This window comes from Lepus europaeus, chromosome 17, assembly GCF_033115175.1.
Source record: "Lepus europaeus isolate LE1 chromosome 17, mLepTim1.pri, whole genome shotgun sequence".
NCBI lineage: Eukaryota > Metazoa > Chordata > Mammalia > Lagomorpha > Leporidae > Lepus > Lepus europaeus.
This window is the reverse complement of record NC_084843.1, coordinates 10,948,389-10,956,133: the sequence shown is the minus strand read 5'-3', so window position 1 is coordinate 10,956,133 and position 7,745 is coordinate 10,948,389.

Genomic DNA, 7,745 nt, shown 5'->3' with positions numbered 1-7,745 from the left:
GCTGACTACTACTTTAATCAGTCATTTAAGTAGAATCATATTTATCTTCTGACTTCACTAAACATATGGTCAAGATTCACTGTGTAGCGTGTGTCAGAATGTTTTTTCTTTTTTCTATTTTTTCTTTATTTATTTTGTTTCTATGAATGATATTCCATTGGATGCCTGTGCTACATTCTGTTTGTCTATGCCTTGGTTGATGGACATGGCGGCTGCTTCCACCTCTCTGCTCCTGTGAACACTGTAAATACTGTTGCCACAGACACGGCCATACGAACCTCTCTCCAAGAACCTGCCTTCACTTCTGGTGCCTGCAGACCAGAAGTGGTTCTAGGACGCATTTTCTGAAGGACCTCCATACTGTCTTCCACAGCAGTGGCATCATTTTACACTCTACCAACAGTGCACAAGGGTTTCCGTTTTCCACATCCTTACCAACAATCGTTATTCCTGTTTTGATTAAAACAATTAGTATTTTTTACATTCACTGTAAAGTTACTGGAAGTTGAAAACATAGGAAAAATTGTCTAGAATTTTTCAACTACTAAAAACTGTAAATAGTTGACTAGAACATTGTTCCCAGAATTTCAAGGTCTTTTAGTTTCCTACTAATTCTTTTTTCTGAATGCCTCACCTTTATTCTAGTTACTAATACAACTTTATCCAGAATATTCTTAACAAAGAGTCCATCACAGCAGAAGAGGAAGGACCCAGCCAGCAGCGACACGGCAACCTGAGAGATCTGACAGAGGCAAAGAAGGGGGCAGGAGACACGCATGGCAGCGGCATAAGACTTGGTTCCCCTCCCGGAAGAGCTCCTTTCCAACTTCCAACACAAGCACCTTCAGGAACCCCAACAACAGCTCCTTACAGGAAGGAGGGCTGTGGCGCAGTGGGTTAAGCCGCAGTCTGCAGCGCCACCAGCTGATACAGTTCGAGTCCTGGCTGCTCCACTTCCAACCCAGCTCCCTGCTAATGCACCTGGGAAAGCAGCAGAGGACGGCCTAAGTCCTTGGACCCCTGCACCCACAGGAAAAAAAAAAAAAAAAAAAAAAACACAAAAAACGAAGAAGCTCCTGCCTCCTGGCTTTGGACTGGCCCAACTCTGCTCATTCCAGCCATTTGGGAAGTGAACCAATGGATGGAAGATCTCTAACTCTTTTTTTCAAATAAATAAATAAACCTTTAAAAAAATAAGACTTCAATATCTACTGGGGCCGGCGCTGTGGCACAGTGGGTTAAAGCCCTGGCCTGAAGCACCGGCATCCCATATGGGTGCCGGTTCTAGTCCCAGCTGCTCCTCTTCTGGTCCAGCTCTCTGCTGTGGCCTGGGAAAGCAGTACAAGATGGCCCAAGTCCTTGGGCCCCTGCATCCACGTGAGAGACCCGGAAGAAGCTCCTGGCTCCTGGCTTCAGATTGGCACAGCTCCGGCCATTGCGGCCATCTGGGGAGTGAACCAGCGGATGGAAGACCTCTCTCTCTGTCTCTACCTCTCTCTGTAACTTTCAAATAAATAAATCTTTAAAAAAATAAAAAAAAATATATATATATATACACACACATCTATCCTTCATGATAGAAAGCAAACCAAATTTTAAGAACACAATTTTAATTGGGGCTTACTATGGATGATATCAAACAATAAAAGCAACATTGCAAACTCCCTGTTTTCCTAGAATTGCTACAAGTCTTTTACTACTTACCATTACTCTTACTTAAACCTCCTTCTATCCTGTTTACCTGTGAACACGCTGAGGCACATGTTGGCCTTAGATGTCTGTGATGTCGCCACCTCAAGAATTTCCACTGCTACTTCCCATGACTAGTTCCGTTTCTGTCTATTATACTTAAATACCTCCTGTCCAGAAACCAAATTTTTTTCTTTTCTTTTTTTTTTTTTTTTTTATTGGACAGGCAGAGTGAACAGTGAGAGACAGAAAGGTCTTTCTTTACCGTTGGTTCACCCTCCAATGGCCACTGTGGCTGGCGCACTGCGCTGATCCGAAGCCAGGAGCCAGGTGCTTCTCCTGGTCTCCCATGCGGGTGCAGGGCCCAAGGACTTGGGCCATCCTCCACTGCACTCCTGGGCCACAGCAGAGAGGTGGACTGGAAGAGCAGCAACTGGGACAGAATCCAGCGCCCCAACCGGGACTAGAACCCAGTGTGCCAGCACCGCAGGCGGAGGATTAGCCTAGTGAGCCGCAGCACCGGCCAGAAACCAAATTCGGATACAGTGGCAGTAGTCCCTCTTTCTAAAAAAACGAACCCCACCCCCCAAGCTAGCTGGCACATAGTCCACTCACTCTCACACTCCGGAAGAGAGCTTTCCGCAGGGACAGCTGTGGTTTCCATGGCACACCAGGTACACCCCCACTAGAAGTGCACCTGTCACCTTTGAAAGCTGCCTGCTCGTCACCGAGAACACTCATTCAACAAACAGCACTGATTTTGTGGGAAAATGTGTGCTCCTGGCTAGCAGTTTTCTTCTCTTATGCCTAAAGGTAGGGATAGAAAGAGGAAAGAAGGAAAACAGGCCAACTCATTTTACTCCAGGCCTCCCTCACCACGAGCTGCATTTTAGTAAGCACCACTTGATTCTGAGTTCTGCTCAAACAGAACACCAAGAGGGAGACTACAATGTTTGCTTTCACTTCCTCCATCACAGCCCCATCTTCAGTGTTCACTGAACATCTACCACCACGCCAAGCACTGTTAGCGGCCCCAAAATCTGTGCAGTTCACGACACATACAGAACAGGTAGCTGCTCCCTGGGAGTTCATTCTTTGGAGGAAGACTGACATAGCCAAAGCCATAAAAATAGTAAAGCGATCAGGGAATGAGGTTATCCATTTTTAAAAATAAAATATATCCTTAGGTATACTAAATTATATGTGGATCTTCCAAGATGTCCAAATCCTGTCATCTTCCTACAGATGCTCAAAGTCAGTTTATCAGTAGCATTTGCCCAACATCCAAATACACGGGTTGAACATGTCATTTAGTAAAGCACTTCATAAAGGAAACAAACTATCAAGGACCATCTCCTGCAAGACTTTTATTTAATAACCTGATACCTATCATCTTTTCTGATAAAATGGACACAGTCTTAAACCAGTAACACCTTGTACACAGCTGCTCAACCTGATTACCCATACATGGTTTATGCCATCTGCCCAAAAGTGTGCGAGTCCCAAGGCAACACACTCCAGAATCCAAAGCTTTTCCTTCCTTCGAAATCTTAGTCACCACTCCTTTCCCAACCCAAATCTCCACTAACAAAGTGTAAGGTATGCCAACCAGCTAAATAAAACCTCCTTAAAAGTTTCTTTTCAAAAGGAAGGAAATTAAGATGATTTAAATGGGTAGTGTCTCTATTTTTTTGGTATGTTAAAGCTTTATTTTTGTAAGCAAAAAGCAATTGCGGGGACCAGCACCGTGACAACAGTACATTATAGCCCACACAGGAGTGCTGGCTCAAGTCCCAGCTACTCCTCTTCAGATCCAGTTTCCTGCTGATATACCTGGGAAGGCAGCAGAGAATGGATCAGGTGCCTGGGTCACTGCCATCCATGTGGGTAGCCAGAATGGAGATGCTGGCTCCTGGCTTCAGCTTGGCCCTGATCTGGCTATTGCAGCCATTTGGGGAGTGATCCTCTATGGAGCTCTGTCACTCTGCCTTTAAAATAAATAAGTCTTTGAGGGTCAGCACTGTGGCATAGCACCGCTTGCAGTGTTGGGATCCCATATGGGCGCTGGTTCAAGTCCCAGCTGCTCCTTTTCAAATCCAGCTCTCTGCTATGGCCTGGGAAAGCAGAAGATGACCCAAGTGCTTGGCCCCTGCACCTGCATATGAGACCCAGAAGAAACTCCAGGCTTCAGATCTGCCTAGCTCTGGCTGTTGCGGCCATTTGGGGAGTGAACCAGCGGATGGAAGACCATTCTCATGTCTCTCTTTGTAACTCTCTCTCTCAAATAAATAAACCTTTAAAAAATTAAATTAAAACATTTCTAAGGGCCAATGTTGTGGCATAGTGGTGTAAGCCACCACCTACAGCTCCGGCATCCCACATGGGTGCCAATTTGAGTCCTGGCCGCTCCACTTCCAACCCAGCTCCCTGCTAATGCACCTGGGAAGGCACTGGAGGATGGCGCAAGCCCTTGGGCTCCTGCACCCATATGGGAGACTCAGAAGAAGCTCCTGGCTTCTTGCTTCAACCTGGCCCAGTGCAGCCATTGTGGCCATTGGAGAGTGAACCAGAGGATGGAAAACCAGTCTCTGTAACTCTGCCTTTCAAATAAATAAAATAAAACTTTTTTTTTTTTTTGGAGATAAAATAAATCTTTAAAAAAGGGAGGGTGGGCATCATGTAAACCACAATGAAACAATTCAACTCACAACTTTTAACTAGTAAGATGAACTGGATTCGAGAATCTGAAATTTATTCATCATCAATCCTTAGCGCACACACACAATTGTGTATGATTACACATTTCACACCCATTCTGCTCAGGTCTCAAACTTCCTTCATTGGTATACCCAAACCTAAAAAAATAAATAAAGACAAAGGGACAGGAAAACAATATAACAAACAAAAACTGGGGAAGTTACTGGTTGCATATACTAAAATTTGGATTATCTTGAAGACTAAAATTCTGCAGCAGCATGTATCCACTTTTCACAAAGCTCTTGAGTAGTGAAGAGATCCACAGGCTGGCTAAGCCCAGCACAAGATCTCCAACCAGACAGCCCACTCAAAGAACACTTTTCAGCATACAATTGCCCTGGTTTACTCCCTAATAGCCATCTAAAACAGGTTTCTTTTATTCGTGTTTGTGAACTTTCCTCCAAGATGATTTCAAGACATAAGATGTGGACTGCTTTTTCAGGGGCATGTCTCAGAAAAATAGTAGTGCATTTTTAAAAGCATTTAGCTTAGTGGTGAAGAGAGCTGGTTACATGTCCACATTCCATGTCAGAATACTGGGGTCTGACACCCAACCCTAGTTCCAGACTCCAGCTTCTCGGGTTCTTACCACCCACAACAGACACCTGGACTGAGTTCCTGACTCCTAGATTCAGCCCAGACCCAGCCACGGCAGGCATTTTGGAAGTGAATTAGCAGACTGAGAGCTCTCTCTCCCTCAGTCTCAAAAACGGCAACAAACTGGGAAAGTTAAAATTTAGCATTCATATAGTAAGGAAATTACTTATTGGATACACATATGTACGTTGTCCACTGTTACTGATAACCTTGTTTGAAAGGAAACCATGAAAGGTTATATAAATCTCTCCTTCCCCCTGACAAAAGCCTAACTCTACAAAAGTGTCATTTATAATTAGTGCCTTTTTTCCCCGTGAGGTTCACCCTACACAAGCCAAAGTCATTCTTGCCCCTCAAATAGTTATTTGCACAAAGTACCTTATGAATTATAGGATCTAGTCTATGTGTCCTACCTTTCAAAATAAACTTGGTTTAGGAAGAAGATGCGAGCCCAGGCTTCATACTAGTATGGCACACTGAGTGAGTGGGCATTTCACACAGCAGTCAAGACACGTAGGAGGCCTGTGTCCATACTGTAGTGCCTGGGATTGAGCGACTTCCTGCACCCTTGGAAGGCAGCAGGGATGGCTCAGGTGCCTGGGTCCCTGCCACTCACACCGGAGGCCTACACCGAGTCCTAGACTTCTGCTTTGGCAGGCCCAAGCCCACTTGTTGAGGACATATGGGAAGTGAGCCAGCAGACAGGAGCTTTCCATTATTCTCTCTCTCCACCATTCAAATAAATGTTTAAAAAAAATTTAAAGCCATATTTATATAAAACTTAAAAAAATTTTTTTGGGGGCCGGCAAGTCCTTGGGCCCCTGCACCCACGTGAGAGACCTCGAAGAAGCTCCTGGCTCCTGGCTTCGGATCGGTGCAGCTCCAGCCATTGCGGCCATTTGGGGAGTGAACCAGCGGATGGAAGACCTCTCTCTCTCTCTCTGCCTCTACTTTCTCTGTGTAACTTTGACTTTCAAATAAATAATCTAAAAAAAATTTTTAAAGCCATATTTATTTACAATTTGGAAATTTTTAAAAGTCATAATTATTCACATAATTTCCTTGCTTAAAGATGAAATTGATGGCAACCTAATTCATAATAATCTATTTGAACATAATCACTAGGCTATTACTAAACACAGCAAAAAAGACATTTAAGCAAAAGTTCCCTCATTTGGACCACTGAAGAATGAAGGCTCAGGGACCGGCACTGTGGCATAGCGGGTAAAGCCACCACCTGCAGTGCTGGCATCCCAAATGGTTCAAGACCCGGCTGTGCCACTTCCGATCCAGCTCTCTGCTATGGCCTGGGAAAGCAGCAGGAAATGGCCCGTACCCTTGTGCCCTTGTACCTGGCTGGGAGACCTGGAGGAAGCTCCTGGCTCCTGGATCAGTGTAGCTCTGGCCATTGTGGCCATCTGGGGCGCGAACCAGTGGATGGAAGCCCTCTCCCAAACTCTGACTCTGCCTCTCTGTAACTCTGCCCTTCAAATAAATAAATAAATCTTTTTTTTAAAAAATTGAAAGCTTAAAAAACTATTGAAGGTGTAAAGAAACATTTTTTTGCATCCTTCCAAAACATACTAAAAATGCAGTCAGTATTTATAATGTATTAAGTAGAAACCTAAATACTAACTTTTAAAAAGTAATGGTGTATGCATTGCAAAAGGGTTTAGAACACTCACTAAATTCTTTTCCTACTTTTTCTATTTGTCAAGCACATTCATTATTCATAGTATACTATCAAAAATCAACCTAGACATGATAATTTATATATTGGTGAATCCCAAATTAATGAGCTTTTACTATATTAACTTTCAACAGAATACATTTCTAGAAACATATAAATTCTACTCTTGCATATTCAGATAAAATTTTAATTCAACAAAACTAATTAACTTTTAACAATTAAACGGAATATAGAAATAAGTCCTGAAAAATAGACGTACACTCCACATACCTTACTGATGACTTACAACCCAATCACTCATGTTCACGGCCTAGAAGGAACAATTATGTAATAAACGACAATAAGAAAAAGGCACTTATATCGTCTAGTCTTTATTGAAAAGACTTACTTCAACTGTGGTTTACAGCTTTGGCTTCAGTTGGCCAGTCATTTTAGCCTCTCACTGCCAGCAGACATAAAATCAAGTGGGAATGGCATGGGGGGAAATACTAGTTAGAGAGATGATTGGGGCAAAGATAGCAGTCAGAAACACATCAACCAAAGAAATCCGTAACACACATTTCCTTACGTGCCTAAGAATCTCTGCTGCTGTTTCTAAGGAACATGGGAAAGAAAAGGCAACAATTCTTGGGCTTAAATTGGATCAAGGTAGCACTCACTCCACTTTGTGTTATAGAAGTGTTGAGTCTCTGTTAGCTTGACAGTCATATTTTTTAAATAGTGCATTTCATTTGGATAAGTAACTTTATAGTTTAAAACCATTTAGCATGAAATAACTTCCACTAACTGATCATGAGATCTTTTTCGCTTTCAGATTAAGACAAAGGACACTTCAGTCATATGTTTACTATGGCAATATAACTAGTCTGGATCATTTTATTAAATCATAGAATACACAACCAGGAAATACTACAGCTAGTCAGCTGTTAGTTCTCTCAATAAGCTACTTAATTTATGGGCAGACCATAAAAAGCAAACTGAGAATTCAATAGGCCCTTATCTATCAATCAAA